This window comes from Pomacea canaliculata, linkage group LG2 (genome assembly GCF_003073045.1).
Source record: "Pomacea canaliculata isolate SZHN2017 linkage group LG2, ASM307304v1, whole genome shotgun sequence".
NCBI classification, from domain to species: domain Eukaryota; kingdom Metazoa; phylum Mollusca; class Gastropoda; order Architaenioglossa; family Ampullariidae; genus Pomacea; species Pomacea canaliculata.
Window position 1 is genome coordinate 6,896,662 of NC_037591.1, and position 27,598 is coordinate 6,924,259.

Here is a 27,598-nt window from a genome sequence, read left to right on the forward strand (position 1 = left end):
ATTTGGGTCGTTAGTTTGTTGACGGACTGAGTCACAAGGGACACGACAAGCACCGCACAGTGTGGGTAGAGTAGACTACAGCCGTCTGCGACTATCTCTTCCAATGTTTATCTGGGTGAGACTGTTATTAACCGGTGTCCTCTCAGAATTCATCTTCCTCGCTTCCCCAATACTCCTTCCCCTCCTGTTTAATCTTCATTTCCTTTTACAGCAGAAAATACAAACCCAAGCATTTGTGAATGTTAAAAATACTTAGAAACTTGTTCAGCAAATCCTCAAATTTATCAAAAAGTATTCCTCGTCTTTATTGTTTGCACGGAATGAACATAATTATATTTGTTTGAATACCGGAGAACATATTCCCATCATTAAACTTTATAAACTCATTCCTAAACTTATTTATAGTGATATCTGGTAAGATTTTACTGGATGCAACAGGGACTCCAACAGACGATATTTTCTAAAGCAATCACTTCCATTGAGTTTTTTGTACCAGTCCTAATTGTCCACCTTTCTTGGTCTGCAGATTTTCAAAAAGACCTTCTCCTTTTACCCTTTACTTCAGAGAAGCCGGATAGGTCAAAGCACTTTTTTAATCAATCGTGACAGAAGACAAAAAAGACAGACAGAATGACGGCTGCCGTTCTAGGTGATGGGCTGAAATCGTTTGTTATTAAGACATAAATCAGCAGCAGTCAGTCACCAGTTGCCATGAAACAATCAACCAACAGACGAGAATTGATGAAAATAATGACGAAAGATGGATGTCTTGAATGAAGATTTGAAAACAGACTTAAACATATCCATATTTTTATTTAATGCGTTATTATTATGGTTTAAACACAAAATAAAAACAGATGGGCGGATATCTCTTTTTAAATCTACCCGTTCCCCGCCTTCCTCCCTCTTATGTGATGACCTTTTTTAATCTGCCCCTGAGAAATATGGCGACCACCATGCTTCAATACACTCTCTCATCCCCTTTTCTCCGCCCCGATTTTTGGTAACCTCCTCTGATAGGTGCAGAAGGGGGACTTGAAGAGGTAAGGGTACCGATTGAAGGATCCAGTACCGTTGCTTATCGATTTTCTTTTTTTTATTTTTATTTTTTTGCAATATATCCGTTTGAGGACCGCACAAGGCACTCACTCAAGATGGCGCCCTTTGAAGCGCGGTCTTCTTAGTTCTCTCGAGGGGACGGAGTATTTCTTATCATGCTGGGTTTTATACTTCCAATCCTGGGCGAGCCACAACACTAGAGCGGCAGTAAACCGCCGAGGAAAAGCCGTGGGTCGGCAAAGTAGCCTTGATTTACAAGTCCTCGACTCAACCCCGGCGTCTGAAGCCCGGGGCCCGAGTGGGCCAGGAATGTCGCCTCGGAGACCCGCGCGAAACATAAAGTTTGATTTGAGACCTCCTTCCTCCCGCCCGGAGGATCCCTCGTACACTAAAGCAGCCCTCCTCCCTCTCCTTACCCCCGACAGGATGGTCCGGTCTGAGCGCAAGATGCAGTTCCCGCTACCTACTGGCCAGCAGAAGACCATTTCCTGCTTCTCGAATGATCCGACGTGAGTTGTCTCATCTTCTCGAGGGCTCAAGCATGGCGGCGAGACATCAGTGTCGGAGAGGGGAAGAGAACTGGGGTGTTTGCAACTTGAGAGGGTGTGTTGGGTCGTTAGAGGTGGCTCGCTATCCATATGAGATCTTGTCTGGGATTTTTTTTTTTCTTATTTACTTCCCTTCTTTTTTTCGGAACCATGACCAGCATCACAGTCAATCTCACACACACACATGACATGAGCCGCCCTCGTCTGGTGGGTTCGATTGTGGAGCTGAAAGTGTACTTATTTAAAACTTTGACCTGCAACACTTTACAATCACTTACCTCGCCAGGAGATGCTCTATAGAGATAACCGATGAGCAGGTATGGACAGTGGGATAGGACTGAACTCCACCTTGTCACATTTACACACACACACACACTGGGGTACACGTGCATGTCCATGACCGCACTATACATATCGATGGTCACGTGTATCGCCTCGCCGACACGCGTATATATTTTTATGATCCTGCATGTTTATGGTTGACACTTGTTGGGACGCACGTCCAAGGCGAAGTTGTCAGGACATGAAGTCACAATAAAACATCTCAATGGTCCTCACACTCGTAAACGCGATGTTCAAAACAACCACGACTTGCCACAACGGTAGAAGAAGCATAATAAATCTTCGTGAAAGTTCCAAGTCCGTTATTATTCTCCTACCACCCATCAACTACAAAAGCAGTTTGTTTAATAATTTGTAGGGGAAGCGCTTAACCCAGTGATTGGAGCAACTCATACAAACCCGTAGGTACGCACTGCTTATGGTTCGATACCCGTGTGGTGCAGCGTGTTTTTTCCTTGTTGACCCAGCTGTGGGTTGGGTATTGGAGGGTGGGGGAGAGGGAAATGAGATAGTCACAACCTTTACGTGAAGCTGGCCTATTTAGGGAAGTAAGGTCTCTGATACCTCACTCCCCTACAACCAAATGTTACTGGACTATGTTTATCTTTTATTACAGCACTTGGTCACATCTACAACAGGAGCGATTAAAAAAATATTATCATGAAAACTATGTGTGGCTATTAAGACACAAAACATGATCGTAATCAATTATTTAAAATAAAAAACTGGTACTGATGTAAAAAAAAAATGCCTTGACCTTTCGATAAAAATTAATTCATAAACAAGTTCAACATGGACGGTGCAATTTAAATGGATAAACAGTTTGGCTCTTTTCACATTTACCCGCCACACTCCCCTTCCGAAGGGAAACCTATCTTATGCAGTTTGTTTGTGGTCAGCGACTGACAAAATTAGGACGGGCGAAGTAGTTTCCACCTGAAAAAAATTCCTTTGAAGGAAGCGACCGACTGATCAAAGGGGCGAGCTCTTTGGCTGCGCCTTTCAGTACTTTCTTCAGACCTGTGTACATTGGTCAGCAAATATGTCACCATTGGGCATCATACTCGCTATGCTATGACAATCACAGTCTTTGTCGATGTGCTTCCACTGTCTAAGTTACAATCTTTACTGGCGACCTTTGGTTATTGTCCGTGTGTCTCCGCCCTCCCAACCTCTCCCCATCGAAGAGCATCAACAATGTACATCCACACCATGCCAGTCCTTTTGTTCCTGCAATCTTCCTGTGCGGCGGGGACAATAGGGCAGGATGGGGGACAATACCTTCGGTAGGGGTGACAATCAGTTAGGGCACGAGCCGACCACCTCAGCCCTCCTCGTCCCTGAGACTGGATCTGAAAACGAAAGTCACACGATGAGGTGTGAAGGGCGCCATACTGCGGGACAGCCGTCTACCGCCAAACACTCACCTGTCAACTGCAACAAGGTTCTGCGGCCTTGGACAGCTATCCTCTTTTGATCCAATCTTGGAAGGTTTGAAAGTCACGCTGGACAATCGGTAGTGGAATAAGTAAAAGCTAGTCATTGACATCAATTGTTTGGAAATTGAAGAGGACATTGTTGGCTTTCCTTGGAGAAATCTCAGCTATGTACCTCCCTGTAAAGTGTGGAATGCTCTTGTGTATCTTGTGTGTACAAACTAACCTTGGAATGGACATAATTAGCATATTGTGGGGTAGCAATTTGGATCCCATTGTTAAGCTTCTTTGCATTACATGAATGATACAAGACTAATCTTTGGTGTAAACACTTAAATCCCTAAATTTTTAGGGGCATAAATCTGGAAAATGTTTAGTTTAAGCGGCATCAAATCTTTGTTGCAGATGATTTTCTTCTCCAACTCTGTGGAATAAAAGTACATTCAAGAAGTTCCAAGGGACATCTTTCAAGAACAAGTGAAATATTTTACTGGAGGAAGTCGGACTAGTAAGTAGCAACCACGTGTTTCTTTTGGCTTAGTTGAAAAGTGGAGATTTCTTTACGAAATCATTTTGCTGATTGACATTCCGGTTAAAGATGTAACTTTATAGCTATGTAGAGAGATGAAAAAAAAATCCAACCAACTAAATAAAAAAATATTTAGCCTTTTTTCTCTACCAGACAATGGAGACATGCAGAAGTATATCTACAGCATAACAAGAAGAATTCTGTTCAGCATAACAACAGGAATCAGAAGAAAAGCTGCTCCCTGATACCAGAAGAAAAAATAAGGAAGCTTTACGAAGTCGACTTGCTTTATTACTGAGTGATTTCCCCTCTGGAGTGAAAGTACCGGACTGGCGGGCGGAGCAGATTGAAGCAAGGACAGGGTTGTCTGGTCAACACAAGAAAGAACATGGCTGCTCGGCTGTTTTTATTAGAGGAGAATGTCACGCATCTTCGCTAGGTAGAGTTTGCGACATCAGTTTCTTTCGAGCAGAAAAAAAGAAGCTGACATTTGGTCAAAGCAAGTCTTCCTTTAGTGCCGGGCTTTTATTGGGGAGTTATGTCCCTTTGCTTGCGGATGCTGGTAGAGCAAGAATCTTTTTCGCCGAGGGCTCAGCCACCGGGTCAAAAGATGCCGTGGAGGCAGCGGTGACTTTATTGACGAGTGAATTTTCGTGTTGTTCTTTGGCGTCTTTCTCTGCGACATCTGCCCCAGTAGATCCTAGATGATCCTCAGGAGGTCGCTTCATGTCTTCCTCGGTCAAGCGTGCTAAACTTTTTGATTACTTCCCTTTCATTCTTTGATTAGTTCTCTTTCATTTTGACTCTGGCTTAGATTAGCAAGGTTTCGCAGTATCCCTCAAGGTCCTGTGTTTGTTGGGAGGCGGATGGAGGAGCGGGGTGTTAAACAGAGGGAGGAGGGAATGAACTGTTGGTTGCATGATTAGGCGATAATACTTTAAAAAGAGTTTTCAGCGGGTAGGACAGCGGTGAGAGGACGGGATGGATATCAGGTCTAGCGGCAACTGTATCCCTTAATTGTGAATTACAGCAAGAAATTCGATATATTTTGAAACGATACAGGGTGGGCACTAAAGAGGACGAGCACACACGTCAATGAGTGCACACAATTCAATCAGGGCGATGGCTTTAATCTCATTACAGATTGTCGTCTGACTGCAGTTAAAGTCGTCCATCATGGTCAAGCGATAACGAGGGCCGAGATTTAGAATCACGTTTCACCAGTCAACCATCCCACGAGTATAGCAGTGCTCGTCAGCTTACACATCCACTAGTACTGTGGGTTAGACCTACGCCATTGACAGGTTAGTTAATCTAAAGAATCGAAAGAAATGTGGATGTATTTCCTTCTTTTTTCTTTCCTTTATTCTTTCTTTTTTGTCCTTTCTTTGGTCCTGTTTGAAAAAACAAGTCCAGTTTTTATTGTCTTTTGTTTTTCGTGGTATTTCTTTTTCACATTTTGTTTCTCTCCTTACCTTGATATTTTTTTGATTATTTATTTGCTTAATCTCCTTCTTCATCTTCATTGTTTTTTTCAGAGCCAGCTGATTTTAATGAATGTCTTATTCATTGTTTTTCAGTTGTGACTTCACTTGAAGAATCCTCGTCCCTGCGACAGTGTCCCATCCTCCTAGCATCTAGACCTCACGGTGTGGGCTCGACAGCTATCAACAGAAAAAGTTGCCCCGAGGGAGTTGCGATGAGACACACCACTATGTTCACAAAGAGTCAAGAATTTGGAAGCACTCGTCGAATGGTTAATGACCTCTCACCTCTGTCTGTTGTTTCCGGCGCTAGAAACCTTGGACTGTAGCGGCCTGAAATCCATAGCATGGGTTGGTTAGTCATTGCCATGTAATTCCACTTAGGTCTTATAAAGGGTTGGATATTAAGCAAGAAGACTAAACAAAACATTATACACTTTTAAGAACTATGAAATATATAATTGAACACACAAAGCACGGAAGATTTTCATTGCGAGTGAGTTCAAAACAATGCATACTGTAAATTAAATTTTTATTATTTAAAACAAATAATAATTGTAAATTTGTAAAGCGCATACTCACACTCCTAAGGAGGATGGTCTTAGCTCTTAAGAACAAGAACCAATCATGGACAACATACGAGGGACAGGAACACAAACAAATAACATATGAACTGTAAAAGAATAAACAACCGTACTAAACGAAGAATAAAATCAAATACAGAAAACACAAATTTCAATGTCTACGATTGTTGCCCATTAAATTTTCATCTGGAGAAGATTTCCTTACCAGTCTGTCCAGTGAGCTCCGTTGAGACCTTTTTCTTTTTGTAACTTCAGTCGAAACTTCTAAATAAAGTTCAAAAGTGTAAAGCTGTCTTCCAAAATCAGCAGTTTCGTTTCATCTTGGCAAAATTTGCTTCTTGAACTCGATAACCTCATGGTGTTTCTTTACCTGACTAGAAGACATGTACAGATTTTCTGAGCTCGCTATTACAGAGACTAACTTCATGGTGCCAATTTTTGAAAACTTATATCTTTAAAATTATGCGTAATTATGAACATATATTTCGGGAATTATTACTTTAAAATGGACTTGACCCGATCATGAAGAAAAATTATTACACTCCTGTTGCCCTTTAAATTGCAGAAATGAATAGTTCTCTCCCTTGCTATCTTGTATTTCTCGAACTTCTCCACACCAGTTTCGCTATTCACTCTCCGTTGCCTTGGTTACTAGTATTGATATTGCGATTCTACAAATTCTATTTAATTTTATAGAAATTTTATTTTCAACCAACAACTGATGATAAAGTCTGTACTCCATTATTTCCTCTCTCTGTAATATATTATTATGATATTACTGACAAAACTTTCATCGGAAGTTAACGCCTAGTATTATACTCGTGCTTACAAAAAGTTGTCTCTATTTAATCCTGGTTTATTAACTGTTTTCTTTAAGGGTTACTTTTATTTTTGAGGCAAACACTACATATGAAAAGCAAAACAACTTTTGTTTATCACCCAAAGCTTCAACGCTGCATCAATGGATAATAATTTTGTTGCATTGTAAAAATCAAAGAATAAAAATTCTTAATTAAATTAGTCATTTAATAATCTTCTGTCAACATGACATCTCGCATTGACAGTTCTTTTTCGCTCTCATAGCTCTTCTTGCAAAGTCTTGTTTTGGCAGTTAACTTGAAATATGTTTGACAGTCCAGAGGTCTCAGGTCAAAAGGTCAATTTTTGAAAGAAAATATTTCACGAACACCACTATTTCCTCAGATTTTAGAAATAATCATCCTGCGATGAACTAAACTCACTCATTAAGACCCACTGTAATTCCTCAGGCACTCTAAAAGCTTACCACGTACCAAAGCCGTGGCCATCCGTCGTCATCAACGATGCAGAAGAAGAAAAACGACAAATCCTTTCCACACAATAAAAGTGCCGATGGAAGATATAAGAGGTACAGCAGGGCACAATTTATGGGTGTTAGCACCCAGCTAATCAAACCTCCTTTACAGCACCGAAAGCATAATCCGTCTCCAAATGTTGTGTCCAAGACGCAGCCCGCACCTGGCTCTGGACCAGGAGGTGTCCGCCCTCCCAGGCCTTGACTGCTTTACTGCGTGCTGCCATGATTTAGGGGATCGTCTACGATAATAAGAGGCCGGTGCCGACTGATGAAGGAAAGGAAAGAACCGACAATGACATCTGCTGAAAGAGAGAAACCGATAGTTAAACAGGAACATCAGTTTGGAAGTGAGAGCGCTGTCCAGGCGTTGTGTCTGCAGTCCAAAATTTCTGATTTTTAAAAATTTTTTACTTTAACCCTTGGGCTGGGTTAAGGGCCTAAGAAAGTTCAATGTTTTCAAGCTAGTTCACAGCATAATTTCTGAAATTATATCCCGCCTTGTGTTTTCTAGATGCAAGCATCACAGTGAACACGGACAGATGAACACTACTGAGGTAGAGTGTCATGGCCACAGCCAATAGAAAAGCTGGGCTGTATGTTAATTAAGCAATCACGCCGACAGTTATTATGCCACGGTTTTGAATACGACAACGAAAACACACACACACATACACACAAGCAAAAAAAAAAAAACAAAACAAAACAGAAAACACACACACACACACACACACAGGGAGAGAATAAGATACATCATTTAGAGTAAGTCTGCAGATGAGTGTTTCAAATGGACAATTGTGTACGTGCGTGCATGTGTGTACGTGCCCGAGCGCAAGAGAGAGAGAGAGATAAACTACATCGTTGTCAACTCTGTGACATATCCATCATTTCAACCTTTCTATTTTGACGAATAATTCTCTTTGTGTCAGCCATTTTAACAACCTATCTTCATCATTCCTGACGGGTGTATTGATATACAAACCAATCATCAAGATAAAACCTTAGACAAGAAAAGAACTGAATAAACCTATTCATTCCCCCCCACCCCGTCCACCTATCCATTTATCCATTTTTTAAAAAGCGAATGACATCAAGAAAAATTACTAATACAGGCTTTCCTGTTCTTCACCTGTGTAACTGGATTCTTATTCCAAGTGTCCAAGAACTGAAGTCACAATTCTGAGTTTACTCTTCATTGCTCAGTGTCATCAAGCGCCAGATCTTCAAAGATGCTCTTCTGAAAGATGTTTCACTTGCTCCAACACTGTCTCTTTCAGTTTCTAAAAGGAAATTCCACAACTTGTGACCTTAGACCATTCGCGAGAGGAGAGATATATGCACGATGTTTATTGAGTCCTAGCTAGTCATAAAAGCAAAGATGCAAGGTAAAGTGTGAGAGAAGGTAAATAACAATAAACTTTATGCAGGCTTTTAATAGTGCACCTGAGATTTATAGCTACAAGGATGGGGGTGAGTGAGGGAGGGTGAGAGACAAAATGAGAAAGACAGAGATAATATTTAGAGAAAAGGCTGAAAAGAAAAGACACAATGAGAAAGAAGCCATGTTCTAAAGGTGTGCCTGGTGTGAATAATATTTAAGGAATGCACTATGTATATCTACCCCTTCTCAAAAAGTTGGCGGCTCCATTCTTATGTGGGACCTGCATATAATGCCACAGAACGGGTACATAAAAAAAAGGGTATTTAAAACCCTCTTCTATATTAAACTCATCCTGCTTCAAAGTGTGCATACGGTGTGCATTGTCCTTAAAATATGCACCTACTTCTGTTGAATTAATTTCCCACCCTATCCGCCCCCTACTTCCCCAAATCTCCTGTTTGTGTCATCAAGGGCATTGAAATAAAGGCTTGCATATGTAACTTTTTTGGGGGTCAAATCACAACACAGAGTTTAACTTTTGGTCGATTGTAGTGCGTAACCTCTGACCTCCATGACATCTACTACTATAAAAGTCACTGTACCAAGAAGAGGTAAACAACAACAGCAGCAGCAGCAGCAGCAACAACAACAACTATGACCGCTCCAGTATACACAGTGCTACTGCCATAAGTTAAAGACAAAGCAAAGTGCCAAAGGGTCAAACTTCGTGTAAGTGTCATTGTATTGGCCAGTGAGGTCAGCGCAGCTTGTTGACCAAACTTCCAATGTCCCGAACCGTTGGTTCTTTTTAAGATCTTCACAGACAACCAACTTGGTCAAACGTTGGACGACATCAGTTAAGAACGACCTCTACAACAAATAAAGTTAATTAAGCGTGATGCTTGACGAAGATGATGGCAGGGCTAACTCTCTGTGAACCTTCGGATGTTGATAAATTTTATTTCCTCTTTTTACAGATTTGGTTAAAAATGCCTTTCTCCATCTCAAATGAAACGGGAAATGAACTTCAGTGTTTCAGGTGTGTTAATAAGAATAAGGAGGAGGAGGAGAAGGAGGAGGAAGAGAAGAAGAAAGTGCATTTCCGGGTCAGAAGGCAATCAGTCAGCGTCATAGCTACTAAGCACGCGCTTGCAAACAACAACAACAACCGTCATGGGAACGGCACGTAGCCACCTACCCCCTCCAGTCCCGACCTTCCCTCCCCACACCTTGAGAAATCAGTTCGTACAACGTAAATCAACGGCGTACAATGTAAATCAAAAGCGTCATGAAGGACATGTCCCCGGCATGTTGGAATATCTACAATTATTTAGCATGCAGTGTTAAGGTCTTCCCTCTTAATTTATGCCGGAGCCTCTGAGCTGACTTGAGTTCAGTGCGATGTCGGAGGAACACACTCCTTCCTTCGTGTCACTGAGGGCAGCAAAACAAGAGACGGACAAAGGCAAAAAGAAAAAAGAAAAAAAAAAAAAGCGGGGGAAGGTTGGGAGAAATAAAAGCCCACACAGTGATCACCCTGCTTCAACTACCGTCCCACTCCTAGCTGCACAGTCGACAGACTAACCTTCACGTCCATTAAGCCGGTCATTCAATCTTAGGCCATGACGTACGGACGAGATTTTAGCAGGAAGTTGAAAGGTCAGGGTAAAGATGGCCGAACGGCAAGAAGTTTAGGTGCGTCTGGAGGATCACGTGTTTGCACGCTAGTTACACATTACTTGTAAACTTTGCGAGGAAGTGTGCGAGAAAATGGAGGACTTCTGTTAACGAGTTTCTGGAAAAGAAAAAATAATTGCTAGAGAATAGAGAAATATTTTATTATTTGTTTATTTCTAAATATTTCTTTATCCTGATTTGTTTGTTTTTGATATTTCACTTGAAATGTTTGTCAGAACTCTTTGGAAGTCCTTAGTGTCACAGAAAGTGTTTTCAATTTTCGTACTTCGTTTTAGAAACTTGTAATTCTACTTCAAATGTTCTCCACTCAGTCTATGATATTTCACTTGATCGTGTTTGTAGTGTATTAAAGGTATTTAAGTCCAGCCCGAGTCTTTGTTCTGTGGCTTGTGACGGAAAAAGATTTGTTGGGGAGGTGGATATTTATTGGTTGATTGGTTTATTTAGTAAGAACGAATGTCCACCTTAAAGTGATTTTGTATTGTGAGGGAGAAGGATGATGGAATAGTTGGTGGAGATGGAAGAAACCGGAGTACCTAGAGAAAACGTCCTATGGTCATATCTCAGAAAAGATGTAACCTGAAGATACGTCCGAGACGAGATTTGAACCCAGAACTTCTTCATCGCAATGGGAACAAGCGGGTGTCTAAGCCCCTACACCACCAGGCGCCCTTTATGGGTGGATAGCGCGCGCGCACACACACACACAAACACACATTCGTCGTGAAGTCGTCTGTCGATAGAATGAAGGTGTAGATAACTGTAGAAGAATGAGAATTTTTTGTTTGTGGTGGAAATGGGAAAAGTGTAAAAAAAAACAAAACTTGTGCAAAACGTTAGTGACACCTGAGGTTGACACAGGAAGGACGTCACTGTGTCTGCCAACATTAACATTCCTCTTAGTGATCTCCCCTAACGACAGGACTGCATACCTAGGACTTAGCAAAAGGAGGATAAACAAAAACTCTTTAAAGCGGCAGACAAGACTCACTAATCAACAAGCTGCTGGAGCATGTTTAATCTAGTCATCATAGAAATGGCAAAGATATGATTTATTTTTAGTGACTAAATCAGAAACATGCACGCGATTAAAGAAATTACCAAATACACAATAAACATCAGCAAACCCACACTCACATGTTTTCAGCGGTTCAAGGTAAACGGCAAGCAACCAATAAACAGTAACAGATGTTTAGGTAGACACCTAACCTGTCTCTCTGTCCATCTATCTAAAATCATGGCAATAAACGAGCGTAGTTATGTAATTCGAACAACAACAAAAGATTCAAAGATGTCGGTCTTGTTAGAGAAAAAAAATGATGATCCGTATCATATTTTTATCGACAGCGTATGATTTTATTTATTGTCAGATGTTGAAAATGAGGACATTCCTCCTTTGGGTAACTGTGTGGAAGGGAATTCTTTTCGGTTTAAAAAAAGCTTTGACGGACCTAGGTAAGTGATACATTGCCATAAAAGAAAGAAGGAAAGTTCTGACTTGTCGAACTTGAATTTGAATGCAGAAAGCAATTCTGAGAAGCTTTGCGCCTTATATTATTTTATTTTGTTTTACATAATGTGTTCTCTCTCTCTCACACACACACACACGCACGCACGCACGCACGCATGTGTATTGTTAAAGATTTTGTGCCCTCCTCTTCTGGTTGTTTATTATTTAGAGCTATTATTGCTTACAAGTTATTTTCCTAAACATGTTTCAGTTCCTATGGACAAATGTAAGTGCTGGTGATTGTTTTTTAGAAAAACTGTAAGGTATTTAATGGGCTGGTGGTGAGGGGAGAAGACTCAATATTATACTGGCTTTTGTTCTTTTCTTCGAACCAACGGGAATTTTATCGAGAAATGTTACATATATGGTGCAGTGGTTTCTTTCAATAATTTCCACATTTTAAGCTTTACTTGTAACATCTAGAAATTGGCAGGCAATTTACAGCACAATTCTTTTTGTGTTACCCAACGAGGTGCAGAGAAAGGTCTCAATCCATACCAAACAAATATTTTAGTTTTTTACTATTTCTTGACTCCTGATTGAATGTCGGGTACTTTATATTTTTGTTTCCACTGTTCTATCTGTGCGCTTACACGCATACTTCCATTAGACTGTTTTAAAACATTAGTGGAAGTGTGAAAGAGAAAAAAAATTGTTTGTCATGATGGCAGCGGTTCTCCATTTTGTCTTAAGAAGACGAAGAACATGAAACTGCCACGTCTGCACCGACAACGGTGTGATGTTTAGGTGTTTTAGTACAGTCTTCAACAAATAAACACACACACAGAGCCCACGTCGAAGGCAGAATTAGTAAAGAAAAGCGCAAAAGAAGAAATAGGAGGGATGGTGAAGTGACACAAATAAAATGTTTTATTTATTTATTGTTATTGTTTTATTTGGACCAGTTCGTTTCCGTGTTTAGATTGTTGTGATGTTAAATTAGTTTTGTTTTCTTTTTGTTTGTTAGGTAACCGTTAATTGTTACTTTTTAAAATTGCAGTTACAGCCAAGTTCACACGCGAGCACGAATCTTAAATCGGATTTTTAGTGCTTGGTTAATTTAAGAATAATTCTTGCAACTCTAAAATAACTAAGGTATGCTTTTATTGACTCTATGCTTTGGTGTTTGTCTGCCTGTTGCCTCTTCCTTTTGTATTATTGAGGCTAGTGGTATTGTAGATTATTTATGTCAGTACTTTGTTGTTGCTACTAACAAGTATTCTGTAAAATAACATAACAATGCAAATGAAACACGTAACTTTGAAACATTGCTCAAACTAGATGTATTATTACAGCAGTATTTCGACAATTTCATAGCACAGCTTGATTTGTGGATGATTGTAAATAAAATTGATTTGTTTTAGGTGTGATTTTTATATCAAGAAAGCGGAAACAAGGAGACAGAGTTGGTAATTTTAGTGGTTGAAAGATTCATTTTGAAGTAGAGTTAAATTGATGTTTTAATGAAAAGTTTCTTCATCAACTTAAGATATTCTCGTGTAAATAAATAAATCACCATTCCACCAAAAGTGTTCTAGCTATTTTCCTGAAAATAGTGCTAGAGGAAAAGCTTAAATGTGGAGCTGTTATTTCTTCATTGTTAGTCCTCAGCTTTTAACTAAAGACAATGTTTGTTCCGTGTCCGACACACCTACAAGCAACTTAAAGCAATATATGTTTAACAATATGCTTATTCAAACAATTAAAATATTACAACAGAAAAAGGAACACAATCCATTGCAGTTACAATACAGTTTTAGATTTTCTGCTAGAGAACTCTTTTCCTGAAGAATTTTAACAAATTAAACGAGTACTTTTATCCTTTTCAGAGTTCTGACATGTCTGGTTTTGTTTATGGGGTTTGGGGATTAGCATCTTGTGCAGCAACGAAAATATATTTGAGGGATGCAACATTTGTCATTATTTTGAACAGGAAATCGCTATCGAAAATGTCACTGAGAGAAAGATGGTGAATACACATAAGAAAATGTCATATATTGTATACAATAAAATTATTAGTTACTCTACGCTCAAAACCAAGCCAAACACAAGACAAAACAAGAAAAAAAAAGGCTAGGTTGATCAAATGAAATATAAAAATGAGTATTTCGTCGCAAAATAATTCAAAAGCAAAAATTTTAGCGAAGTATTTTGTCTCCTAAATTAAAGATTGCGGACTCAGTTTTCACACAAACGATAGGGCGCGTATCTTTGAACTCACATGAACTTAGCACACACAACAGGACCTAAAAGAAACACACACATTAATTTATAAATGAGCTGATATGAAGTGAACGTCGGAAGGAAAAAAACAACCACACATTCACCGAACTATCTTCCCTTTGTTTTCAGTTTGATGACGGGTTAAACGAGTCAACTATTTACTTGTATACACAAACTTTCCTTCAAAACAGCAGATTGACTATAGTACACGGGTGCGTTAGCGCGTGTGTTTGTTTGTGGAGATCTCCTTGCCAATACCTCATAAATGATATATAACAAATAATAATAATACGCGTACATCTTTTGCGGCTTATAGCCATTGTAATTGTGACATGGACTAATAGATATTTTCACTACAAACAAATTTTCTTGAATTTATCTGTAAGATTAAATATCGAAAATGTTTTAATGCTGCTTTTTTTTTTTTAGAAATAGTCTTTTGCCTATTTATTACCGTATATTCCGTAAACACTCTAATAACATTGGCACGTGAATTTAAAAATGATAGAAGAACAAGACCTACGTGAAGTAAGTAACAAAACGGTTGAGCTTTTTACAATAATAGTTCAGAAAGCAAATGTAAAGTTAAAACACTAATGGTAAAAAAATTAAAGGGACATACAGGAAAGAAAGCAAAGAGAAGAAAGTAAAGAAGAAAGATCTTTTCCACAGAGGTTCAAAATATGTTTTAAAAAATGCCGACGAAAGAGAATTTTTTTTTTAAAAAGACTCCAGCATGAAACAGTACAGACCTTCATAGGATAACTGGAAGGCTGAAAAACAGATTCCTCCAGAAAAGAGATGTCAAAAGAAAACTGTACCATCTTGGAAATCTTTTGAAGTCTCAAGATGAAGGCCCCCCACAACCGGAAAAGTAGCTTCGCCACCACCAGGCTCCACCAGAAACGTCTCATCAAAAGCCAGAAGACGAAAAAACAGAAAAAGATGCACAAGTTCAGAGAAAAGCCTTCTTGCAGACCAGCCAGCAGCTGCTACAGGACCGATTCGACTTATAAAAGGCAGGAAAAACTATAAAGTTTCTTATTTCTATCCCCGCCAGTCCGGGCTTGGGCATAGCAAAGTCATGAAGGAGTTTAGTGCGAAGCGTTTTATGTGTGGTCGGCTGTGTAACACGGCCATAACCGAGCATCACCCTGCTGCCACTGTGGAGCTCAGCAGCCACACCAGAGGCAGGGAGTCTGAAACTGGCTGGAGACACTTGCAAGTGCTCGTAGGTGGAAAGCAGCTGCTTGGTTACTTGGGTAACTTGGAAAATTCTCGTAAAAACCTTTGTTCGCCAGGGCGGGGTTGATAGGTGTGCACGGGTGGGTGGGTAGGGTACATGGGTTTAAAGCGCGGATCGTGATATTTGTGGGAATGGCTCGGGGGCAGAGTTGATGTTGGCATACCTGTGTGCACGGTGACATGTGTATTGTTCAGGTGTAAGAGATCAAAGGGAAAGAACTGATATGAAAACTTTGATGGAGGAGAAACTCGCGTTTCCACAAAGAAAACAAATAAAAGACAGACCTCGAGAAAGACAAACAAACAGAAAAAACAACTTACCTAATAAACAAAGAAAATAAAATGAACAAACAAAATAAATAAAATCTGTCAACCTTTGTATAATATTACAAAAATATTTTAAATAGAAAGTATCCACGATATAGCTCAACTGTAATAACTTCTCTCCAAAGGTCTCTGCTCAAGTTTGAGTGTCAAAGAAATGCACAGAAAAAAAGCACAAAAGCCCAAGATACCGAACACCCACCATAGTCAATGCGTTATAGGTAACACCTGCAGGGTGAGGTTCAACTCTTTAGTGAAACTCATGTTCAATCCCACATTTTTCACACTAGAAAGAACCAACCATGCATCCAACCAAACAACCAACCAACCAACAACCAACCAACCAACCAACCAACCAACCAACCAACCAACCAACCAACCAACCAACCAACCAACCAACCAACCAAACAAACAACCAAACAAACAAACAACCAAACAAACAAACAAACAAACAAACATAAAAATGTTGTAGAGGCACTTAATTATCGTAGAAGAAGTAACTGTCCTTCACACAATCCTTTTGACAATCATTCCGATAACACAATATGTTTGAAACTTCTGGCCATCCACGAGCCTTCTGTTACAGCGTCATAGATACTCGCATGTAGCAAGCATTGTCTCTTCTGTTTACACGCTCTCTGAGTACGCATAGTATATCTAAGATATATATATGTATAGTCTGCTTGTCTAATGACTGTCAGCCGACCAGTTGTTTTCTTTCTTACCCAAGCTTGTGTCTCCTGGTATGTGAAAATAATAATATTAAAAGGCAGGGAATGGAGGATGGGTAAAAAAAAAAGACGGAAGACGACCTAAGATTGGAGAATCGAGTGGTGAACTTTATATTCGGGAAATCCATTTACGAAAAACTAGTATAATCCCATAGATTGTGTGTGTTGCCCTCTCTCTTACTTTACTGGGCGCCGCGAGATTACCTTGCGACACTTCCCCCGTCACGTAGGCTGTCGTAGTCTGGCCGGCCATCCAGCCAGGCACCATCTTGCCCATCTCTCCACTTTCTCCCAGATCAAACTCAGTGTTCAATTAAGAAAAGCCAGTCATTCGAAAGGAAATATTATGTGGAGACTTAACGACTAGGGGAGCACGGATTGGGCCGTCCCATAAAGCTCGCATGTAATTGAAGAATGGGATGAAGGAATGGACTTCAAAGGCGCCGCTTGCATTATTACTGCACTCTTACGCAAGCACGCGCCATGCGCGGAACCTAAGTTATTCCTGATTTAGAGTGTTTCACACAGCGAGAGCCTGGCCTGCAGGCGAGCTAGCTATTAACGCTCGGAGACAAGTGTTGAGCGAGTTGAGGCTGCGTTGGGGCGAGCCGGCGCGTGCACACACACACACCATACCACACAAAACAAAACTGATGGGTGGGGACTTTGGGGATAAAATGGGAAACAGCTATTACAGCGAGAACTTAAAGCACCATAACTATGAAAAGGTTTAGCTTTATACCTCAATTTTGTTGGGATGTACACACATGCATGAACACACCTTGTAAGACGATTAAAAAAAGCTATAGCGAAGAGAAAATTGAAAACCCACAAACTGGTAACACACGAGCGTCAAATTTCCTATTTTTGTCATGCATATGACGCACATCACATTTCGAAAATAAGGAAACTGAAAAGAAAAGCATTTAAATATCACCATGTAATATAAAAAGTCTGAAATATAAAAAAATAATCTAAAAAGAGCTTAAACTTAGCGAATAAAATACTTTCTACTCAATATGCTTCGCCATTCCATGCCAAAAGTACTGGTACTGAGAAACGTAAATAACGTGTTACTGATTGTTAAAAACAGTTAAGAAAATGACTGAAAATAATTTTTATCAGAAGAGGAAAAGTATACTGACATTAAGCATTTGCTGACTCATTGTTAGCAGTCATTGAAAATGGAGAGACTGATATGTAAAATCCTCAAATCCCGTCAAACTTCAACCTGTTTAGTTAGTAGTTTATTGTGGAACCAGGGTACAGCGATCATGATTCGTTTATTTATACTTCAGAAAATGAACAGGTCTAGTGCAGTAGTTACTAAATGAATCTTGATCAACAATGTTAAAACACAACACAGAAACCTTGCACCTAAATAGTTGTCTAGAAGTTATTAAAAAATGTCTCTGAACTAAAAAAGATATTATTCTGAGGTAAAATGATGATCAAGTGGACCTTCGGGTGCGTTTGCTATCATACGCTATTATTCTGAGGTAAAATGATGATCAAGTGGACCTTCGGGTGCGTTTGCTATCATACGCTGATGAGTCATCTAAAAGTACAGCCTCTGGGCTCATGTTATATTCTGTTCAGTGATATGTGTCTATAGTCACCGGTTACGTTTGTGGTTATCTACATAGAAGAATAGTAATCATTCAATATCAAGGTGGCAGAAAGGAGGGAACATTTCCTAGCATGCAAAACTATGTAAGAAATGTTTTCAAACTTGAATGTTGAAACAAAGAGAAAGAACAAAACAAAGAGAAAGCTAGAGAAACAAGAAATTCCAGCGTTGATCCACAAAAGAAAACAAGCAACCTCCAAATATTGTGTGTAGAGCAGAGGTTTTATGGTAGAGGCCTACTTAGATGCCACTGATCCAATCAGGTAAAGTTGTTGTGCAGGAAACTAAGTATAAGTGTAAGTACAAATGAGACTAAAGGCAGCTGACAGAACTTTGACCCCATCACAAAGACTTATCAGGGAGAATGACACATGATAGGCAACATAAAATGGTTAAAAAATTATTTAAGAAATGCCACACAGCCTTTTCCATGATTTTGATTAAAAATAAATAAGGTAAGGCAGTAGTTTTCAGGATTTCAATGAGATTTTAAAAAAAGTGAAAACCTAATTGAATGATTGGGGATTAGCCCCAGGGGCAGGGCAACAAAGACTTGTTAGTGACAGTAGTAATCGTCTACATAAAAACAAAATGTTTGAGACAATATCCGAAAGGGACTTTCAATGGACTTTTTTCCTTATAATAGACAAGCACAATAGTCTTTCCTGTATCGTGATCATCGCCGCCTTTTAATAACTCTCAGTGTCTAGCGCATGGACATAACAGAACTGAAAAAGTCAAAGCTTTCTGTAGAAAGTTTGTGAGGGGAGGGGATGGGTATCTTAAAGGGTCTATATATAGCTAAAATACAAGATAGAAAGTGAAAGTTATTAGTTACTTTCTCTTGACTCTTAAAGCCTTAGAACCTGACATACCAACGTCGACGAAACTGAATACTGATTTCGTGTGTTTATATATATATGTGTGTGTGTATATGAATATGATCGAATTTGTTCTAAAATAAAATTAAAGGAATGAAGAAAATAACATAAAACAGAATGAAAAGAAGGGACGAAGAAAGAAGTAAAGAACTAGACACCGGGAGTAGTTAAAATCGAGTGCTGACTAGTATTCACAAGAATGTGCTACTATGCATTTTGTATGAAATAATAAACGGGACACATTCATTAAAAAATATTTTTGATAATAAAAAAGTTTTGATGTTTAGTAAAAGTATAATCTGAAACATCACAAAAATAAATATGCTTTTGGCAGATAGAAATAAAAAAGGACTTCGTTTTCTATAAAACTTAGGATCTCAAAGCTACTTTTCCATACATAAAGAACTAAAGTAATTCTTTGGGAAATAGAGTTAGATAATATGAGATATTAGCCAAGAACAGTTGTTCCATTAAATACACTTTAAATTTCACTAAATATTGAAAGCTCTAAGGTATCAAGGCAAGCTTACCGTTTTAATGAAAGAGGTGTTTGTTTGTTTGTTCGTTTGTTCATGTATTTATTTGTTCGTTTGTTTCCTTGTTTGTTCGCTTCTTCGTTTGTTCGTTTGTTTCCTTCTTTGTTTTACCTTACCTGGTGTGAGACTGTGCACGATAACGCGGAGAATCATGAAATGACTGGCGACCAGGCGCGGCATGTTTGAAAGACTGGGAGGGCAGTTTGTCTTCAAATAATATTGTTCATGCATCAGGAGGAGGGCCATTCTGCACTGAAATCAGTCTCGCCTGCAGCTTCCTCCGCCACTTGGCGTGCCTGGCGTGTAATGAAGGCAAAACTGGTCCATCGTTTGTAAGAGTGACCGCCCCTTGGCGCGGACCACTTGCCACTCACAGGGATGCTCCAATGTCTAGGAAAAAAAAAAAAAGAAAGAAAAACTACAATAGCTCAGAATATAAGAGATGTAAACAGAACAGAAAAATTTAAAGTTTCACTTTTGCGAAAACCTTTTAGTAAATTATTTTGCAGGTTATTTTCTTTTTCAGGACAAGCCCGCTTTTGATTATGTACTGTACTATATATACTAACAAGTAGACATGTTTTAACTATCTAGGTTCTTTTCTCGCCAGATAGTCAGTCATAAAACAAGGTGATTCTTTTTGTTGTGCACAGGAAGTACATCTTTCACTTAATTAGTCAAAGCCATTGTGACTTTTAATATAAAAGAACAAATTTCTGTCTTCCTATGTGTCTTCCCTTTATTTTTCTTCCCTTTCTACAGGCTTGTACCTCTACGTGTACCTCTTAGTTAGCATAACGTAGTCTGTCTGTATACACCTGTGTGTGTATGCGCACGTGAGTGTGAGGAGTGATTCCTTCCAAGCGTATTTATATTCATTTATTCGTGCGTGCATGCTTGTCCTCTGTGTGTGGTTGTTCGCGCGCGTTTCTTTGCTTTGTTCTAATCTCTCGTTCTATTGCATTATATACCACAGTGACCACTATACCATAGTGACGGGCGATTTTAAATAACTGCAGTCATATAATGGAACAGGGCAACTCTATAGTCGACACATAATTAAGAACGAAAGAATAGGTATATAGAATTTATTGCAATATTGTTACAATATTTTGTCAGCAAATATATTAAAAAGACAAAAATGTCATTAGAAATGGTACACCACATCTCAGCGAGACACAGCAGATGACCTCTTCTAACTCTGACCTCACCTTCAAGAAAGCAAATGACCACTTTATGTGTCCTTAAAAAAACAATATTTCAGTCACACAAGAATCATTTAGCTCGACTACTTATCACGGGGTTAGTCATATCTACCTTGTCATTGGCTTCACACAAGGCAAGCGACACGTTCCATTACCCGAAAATCTACTATCGGATGGATAGAATGAATAAATAGATGGATGAATTGATAAAAGGACTTTAATTTGTTTGATATTTTCATCAGAAAAAGTAGCTGGCACAATACACATGCGAAATTCTGAGTTATTACGAAAATTAATTAATTATTTTGCTGGCTTTAAGCTCTGAAGTGTCTTGTAAATTTTGTTCTAATTAGATGAGATGAGGGCTATTGGGTTTTATGTTTTTGTTAAGGGACAGAAGTAATATTATCGTCTAAGAAGAAGAAGGCGAGAATGTTAAATAAACGGATTTTTTTCTCTTCCATCTTTCCCCCTTTCTCTCTGTTTAAAAAGTGTTAAGTTCGAATTGCATTCGGCCTTTTCTTTATCATGCAAATATTGAGTTATTGTTGTCTTTTTGTTAGTATTTATGAAAACTATTTAAAGCTGCTTAATGTAAACTATTATTTGTAAGTTATATATAGTTCCTTGTTTTAAATTACTGCAGATCTTTGTATTTTGTAAATTAGTCATGTGCTACATATTTTTCTCTAAGACAAAAATACGATTGTCTATTTTCACTTCATTTTCAGCAGACAAGTATAGAATGACAAAATCTGTGACAATTTTTTTTCTTTCAGAAAAATCAAAGGAGGGTAACTAAAAATTAAATGTGATACTGACTTAAAGAAATCGGGTGGGTGGTGATGGAAAGGAAAGAGAAAATTATAAAATTTTAAAACTGATTTGCATGAATAGAAGTTGTTTCTGCATTTAGTGAGTTTCTTGTGTGCAAAGAGGGTCCACGGTGAGAAACAATTGCTCAAACGTAGGCGCTAAGGGCGCACAGAAACCTGAAAAAACTGCGCCCTCACCCCCCGTGTTTCAATCTAAAATGTTATTTTGTAATGTAGTTAACATATATTATCTTGCCTTCTGCAAGTATTATTTTGGTAAAATCTGCCTCTATTGTTTAGCCTAAAATTATTAGTTTAGTTAACTTTTTAAAGACTAAAAACATGTGAGTAAATCTTGATGCAATTGTGACAAATTTTGTCCTTTTTATAAACCTGAAGCATCACATTAAAAAGTACTCACAATTTTTTTTAAGAGAGCTGTTTGCTTCTCATTCCCTCTACTCTACATATAGAAAAAACAATTTTCATGACATTCTAAAACCTTTTGGTATTCGGACTTCGTAAACAAGCATTCAGCCTCTTTCAATTGCTTTTTATCCTCTGAAAAGTGAAGAGTACTTCAATAAAACTCTTTGGCTGCATTTCTTTCGGGAAAGGGGATAAAATTAAATTACTTTGGATTATACATATGGTTTGCGTATCTGAAGACCAATTGGTTGGACCTTACATACATTTTACATACAAGAGTAATATTGAATTTTCCTTAATGTGAGAGAATATAGATTTTCCAGGGAACCATCAATCCTGTAGTCAGCATCACGAACGATCCCGCGTGCAGTTTGTGATATGTGAAGGACAGTGCCATTTATTACCGGAATATAGCCTGTCTCTTCTTCTCTCTTCCCATATTCCTCTCTCTCCCTCTCTTTCTCTCTGTAAGACACACGCGCGCGCGCTCGCTCTCGTTCTCTCGCACACATCGTCAAAATTTCTCTCACTCTCTTACTCCTTCCAGTTTTCTATTTCTCTCACTCTCTCCGTCTGATACACAAATACATTAGTTCTTTATTTAATAATTAAAAAAATACTAAAGACAATATTGCAGAGGATATAATCGTACGCATAGGTAGCAACATGGTCAACGTTAGTAAGAAATGAAAACAATTTTTTATTTTAAAATTGTAATGTTCTTATGTTTAAATACAAAAATGCTAGTTGCAAAATTCAATATTTTTTTATATAAATGAATACACAGATGTTCTTACTCTGTGTAAACTGAACGGTTATGACACGCTAATGTAAATTTTTAGATGATAAGTAAACATAGGTGGGTAATGTCATCTCTTTACCAATGTATCATGTCTAAGCCACCTCTCTCATTATCTTTCTCCCTCTCCCATACACAAAATCGGGATTTTTTTTAGATATTATTATGAGAAGAAGAATTTGCACCGCAAAGAATCGGCTCGAGGGCATGCCCTCTTTTATGTGTGAGAGAGAGAGTTTGGACGATGTAATATATCGCGGCCAGCAGTATTGTAAAATTATCCTCTCAGTTTGTGAAGAGCGTGTCGAAGTTCCGGTCTCCGCCCCTTCACCGCCGCTCCCCTTTCCCTCCCCCCACCACCTCAACCATCTTTATGATCGGCCATGGGACCCCCCTGCCCCCACTTCCACTTCCTTTTCCCTCGCATCCGCAACCCTCCTGTCCCAGCCTCCTCGGATCAGTTCTCCGAGAGTCTAGAGGATGCCCGCACCTCCCATGACCCACAACCAATATTTTCCACTCTAGTTGCTTCTCTTCAGACTCGCTCATTACGTCACACTGAGATCAAAGTGGTGGTGAGTTGAATTAATTTGCTAAGAACTATTTTTTCTCTCGCATGATCGCACCGGCGCGAGGGAAAGAAAGTGGTGTATAGTCGAGAGGAAGAACCATTTATCTCCCCCTGTGGTTCTCCACTTGTGGTAGTCAAGTCTCACCACCCCACCAACCCTTCCCCCTCCCCCTGGTAGTGTTCAAGAAGAAGCTGGTTGGTTTGAGATGCGACAGCAACATTGATACTACAAAAAGTGTAAAAAATATTAGCAAATAGTATATACCGCTTCATAGTTCATATTGTCAAAATATATATACGTAATATTGACTTCTTGTGATATATGTAAATGTCACAGTTTTTTGTTTATTTCCTTATATCTGAGAGTAATTTTCCACAAGAAACATTAAAGTGGCAGAGATGAAATAAACAAAGTCAAGCATCTATAATTTATTAGAATTATATCGGTGTACAAAATGTATAAAACGATACCAAGAAAGAAAGGGCAGAAATAGTCTCATGACCTTAAGGTCATTCGGAAGTGAGCTCTCTGAGGCAATTTTTGTGGTGGAAGTGCCCATCTCCTCGGCTTGGCTGCATTATCACCATTTACCATCAGTCAGGAACCTACTCCACAGCTAGGACACCTGGGAAATCTTGCTGCGCCCCTCGACTAATCAAACTTGCGAGGGTGTGTTCTTAGGGTAGGATGTCTTTTGTTTTAACATCTTCACCATATAAGTATTACAGTGTTTTAAATGTCATTTCTGTATTACTGTTGGTCAGAGCAGAGAGTGCTACCTGCTTTATGTTATGCAATAAAAGCGTTTTCTTCTTCCTTTTATAATTACTATTATTAAGCTAGATGGACAATCAATGGTGATTTCACGCTTCAACGACTATGGCCACATACTGAGACTGGTGTAACATTATAAAAGCATGTGATTTACGTTTAATTTGTAATGTTCATATAAATATAGACGTCTTGATGTTCACATCCTGTTGTTTTATTAGACAGGAAAAAAAAAATTAACTCAATAGACCAAAAAACAAAAAAATCCTACTCTTCTCCATTTAAACCCCGCAGCCAAAAAGCGTTGCTAATAATATCCCATTTCCATGCTAGTCCGGGGTTCCCGCAGAGCAGATTATTTATATCCAAGAAGCACAAATTAACGGTGCACAGTAATGATATTTCAAATCGTAACGCGAACGTGAAGAATGGGAGAGAACTCGATAGGGCACTGGGAGTTACCGGGCATGACATGAGCCGTCACGTAGCGAATCATATTGCAGGTTGGAAGAGTAGCGCTTCCTGCCGGGTTTGTTTCTTTTTTACGATCATCCTTTTGTGCATCCCGTTACAGAAGCATATTCCGGTCCGGTGCAAATAAATTAGATTATAGGTAATTGAAAATTGCAAGCCGAAACCACTTCGTGTGTTTGGGATTCCGTTATGCAACTCCATGTGAAGTGACTGGAGGGGTTCGGATAGCAGACGGGAGGGGGTTGGGGGGGTTGGGAGGGTAGCATCATCAAGTGAGGCTGTTCCCATCAGCAGGATTGGAAGCCCCACGCATTTGCCCCACACATTCCTATCTAAATATCTTAATATAATTTTTGACTTCCTCAAAGAAGGACGACTTTAAAGAACGATTTCTCTTCCCTGTTTGTCAGGGAACTGGGTACCCGATGACCTGAGGTGACGGTTGTTTATCCATGATGCTTGTATTAATAGGGTTCATCCATATATAAATAAAAAATTAAAAAAAAATTATTGATACGTGTGTGTGTGTGTGCGTCGTTCCCATTACCATTAGTAGTAGTTGGACAGCTGACCTGCAACAACGACAGTTTCTCATTGTCACTATTAAATAAGCATCAACTATATTTAAAATAGGATAAATAAAAATGAAAACAAAGTTAAAAATTAAAAAAAAACATGCAAAGAAGACGACTCCCACCCCATCCACCCTCAACACACACACATTCGCGAAAGGAATAAATACATAAACAAACCAGGCTATGTGTCCAAGGTGGTTTTGGATTTTATGGCTTCAGCAAATCAAGAAAAAAGACGACAAAAGGGAGGATTCATTATTTCATATTTGACACCGTCCAATATTGCCGGGATCGTCACGTTCCCATTTATGGCGAGCCCATCCGCTCCCCTCGCACAGGCACCGCCCGGCAAGGAGAAATAAAGTGTTGCTCGGAGAGTCATCACCGTAGAAACCCGAACAGAAGAGAAAAAGAAGGAAAATTGCAGGCGCAATAAAACTGTTAATGGAACTAAATGAAGACCAAGCCCAAATCTAAATGCAAAACAAAGACTTCTTTAAGGCGGATTTCTGAAAGCTAAAATACAAATGAAGCATTCGATGCTGATTGGTGGAGTGTACCGCCTTGACCTGAAAATCAAAAAGGCAGAAGTGAGGGGTTCATTGAGCTGTGCACTCTTATTAAATGTGTTGTCCTAGTCTGGGCAGGCTTGAGTTAAAATAAATCGCGCAAAGACACCTTTAAAAAGAAAAAACTAATTACAAATATTTTTAGCAAAGAAGAGAGCGGAGAAATGAAAATAAACGAATGCCAAACTTCTTTAGTTAAAAAAAAAATGATACTACAATACCAAATTTTCTCTAAGCTTAATTAGTTTCTAAACAATTTTCCAGAGAAGAAGAATAGAGACAAGAAAGAAAGTAACGAAACATTTATGTTAGCAATTGTCGGTGAATTCTTCATTTTTCAGTTCGGTACTGGAATCAGCGTTTTCGGGTTCATAGAAAAAACTCTGTTTAACCAAAGAAAATAACCAAAATTCTTTAAAGGGTAGTATGGCTTAGAAGGTCTTATGAATGAGAAGCTGAAAGACAAAGATCGGGATAGAAACGTAAAGAAAGGAAGAAAAGAAGAAATCAAAGAAAAAAAATACAAAAAAAAAAAAAAAGAGGACAGAGCAAATATGCAGTTTAAGGCCGCTACAAGATTGATTCATTATCTCCTGGCAGGCCTGTCAAGAGAGCAAATAATGCATTTCTGTCACCTAACTGGTATAAACGAACTTTAATGTTGCCTTCCTACCTGTCTGCTGCCACAGTCAATCGATGTGTGTCAGGTAGTCAGTTAAAGACCATGACCCAGGGATGCATAAAATATTCGTGATGAAAATAAGCCTCTTGCACAATTGCTCCTTGGTTGATATAATTTTGTGAAGCTTTTATTTATCTCTCTAAGTCTCTATCATCTATCTGCCTCATTCTCTCTATCTGAAAATTCTTTTGTTTTTGTTTTTTCCAATACTTAACTGCTGACCCGCACTTGCGCACACATGTCAACCAGTACTTTTTTTTTAAGCTAGATTACGTTTTGTGGTGGGGGAAGGGGAGATAATTTGTAATTATCAAACGGGAGAGTGGATAAAGCACTGGCTTCTGAACCTGGAGATGGTTCGATACCCGTGTAACGCCAGTGAATTTTCTGCAGCAGACAGCTGTCAGGAACGACCAGCTGACTACAAAGGAGGTGGGGAGAGGTAAAGCAGTAAGTGCGGAAATGGCCATCAGCATCACGATAAATCTGGTCCAGAGGAAAGTGGGGTCTCTGACATCTAACTCCCTTTTCTTCCCGCTCCTTGTCCCCTTAGCGACTTTACAAATGTGCAAGGGAGGACTTTCTTTTTACTGTTTTGCTTTCTTCAATTCCCAGCCGGCGTTTACAAGCCAACTCTGTTGAGAAGATGGCTACTAGGAAAGCTGTTCGATCATTTATCACACTAGAACTTTTAAAAAAAAGGACACAAGCAGGGTTCCAGAGAGAAAATGGAAGTACAGCAAGTTCGACGTGTTTATTTTTAATCACACTCGCCTGTATGCTTTTATATATATATTATATGTGTAAATGAGAGAGTACCATGTCATGCATTTATGTACGTGTGTATTTTTGTATATCGATGTCCATGCCTTTATATGTCCATGCGTATGCTCAATCGGTTCTGTGTTCGTGTCTGCGTGCATGTGTCTGTAGTGGTTTCAAAGCAAAGGACCTAGAAACACTAATGTAGACCCGGATGTTATGTGCCGCTAGATATGAACACGTGACAAGGCCTCTTGTCCAGTCCTCGTGTATGTACTCCTTTCTCTTGTAGCTGTCATCTATAAATCGAAAACAAACTTTAAGCGAATCTAGCGTCCCAATCGACACTGCTAAATGTGACATTCCGCAGAAAAAAGTGCAAGTCAAAACAAAACAAATTCTTCGCATGCATTTGTTGGCAGGTCAAAGACAGTCGCTTCCTGTAAGGGATACCCGTCTACAGACAACACA

General features: G+C 39.1%; 2 long non-coding RNA genes across 3 annotated transcripts in view; one reads left to right on the plus strand and one right to left on the minus strand.

Annotated features, from left to right (window-relative positions):
- The window catches only part of LOC112557505, a 40,062-nt gene extending 34,871 nt beyond the window's left edge, over positions 1-5,191 (plus strand). For both annotated transcript variants that reach the window (XR_003097963.1, XR_003097962.1), the window contains exons 2-3: positions 3,791-3,893; positions 5,058-5,191. This is a non-coding gene — a long non-coding RNA (uncharacterized LOC112557505). The remainder of the gene's footprint in view (positions 1-3,790; positions 3,894-5,057) is intronic.
- The window catches only part of LOC112557504, a 41,934-nt gene continuing 19,362 nt past the window's right edge, over positions 5,027-27,598 (minus strand). Inside the window, exons 2-5 of the long non-coding RNA XR_003097961.1 lie at positions 19,591-19,864; positions 8,445-8,595; positions 6,188-7,620; positions 5,027-5,731 (exon numbers count right to left, since the gene is read on the minus strand). This is a non-coding gene — a long non-coding RNA (uncharacterized LOC112557504). The remainder of the gene's footprint in view (positions 5,732-6,187; positions 7,621-8,444; positions 8,596-19,590; positions 19,865-27,598) is intronic.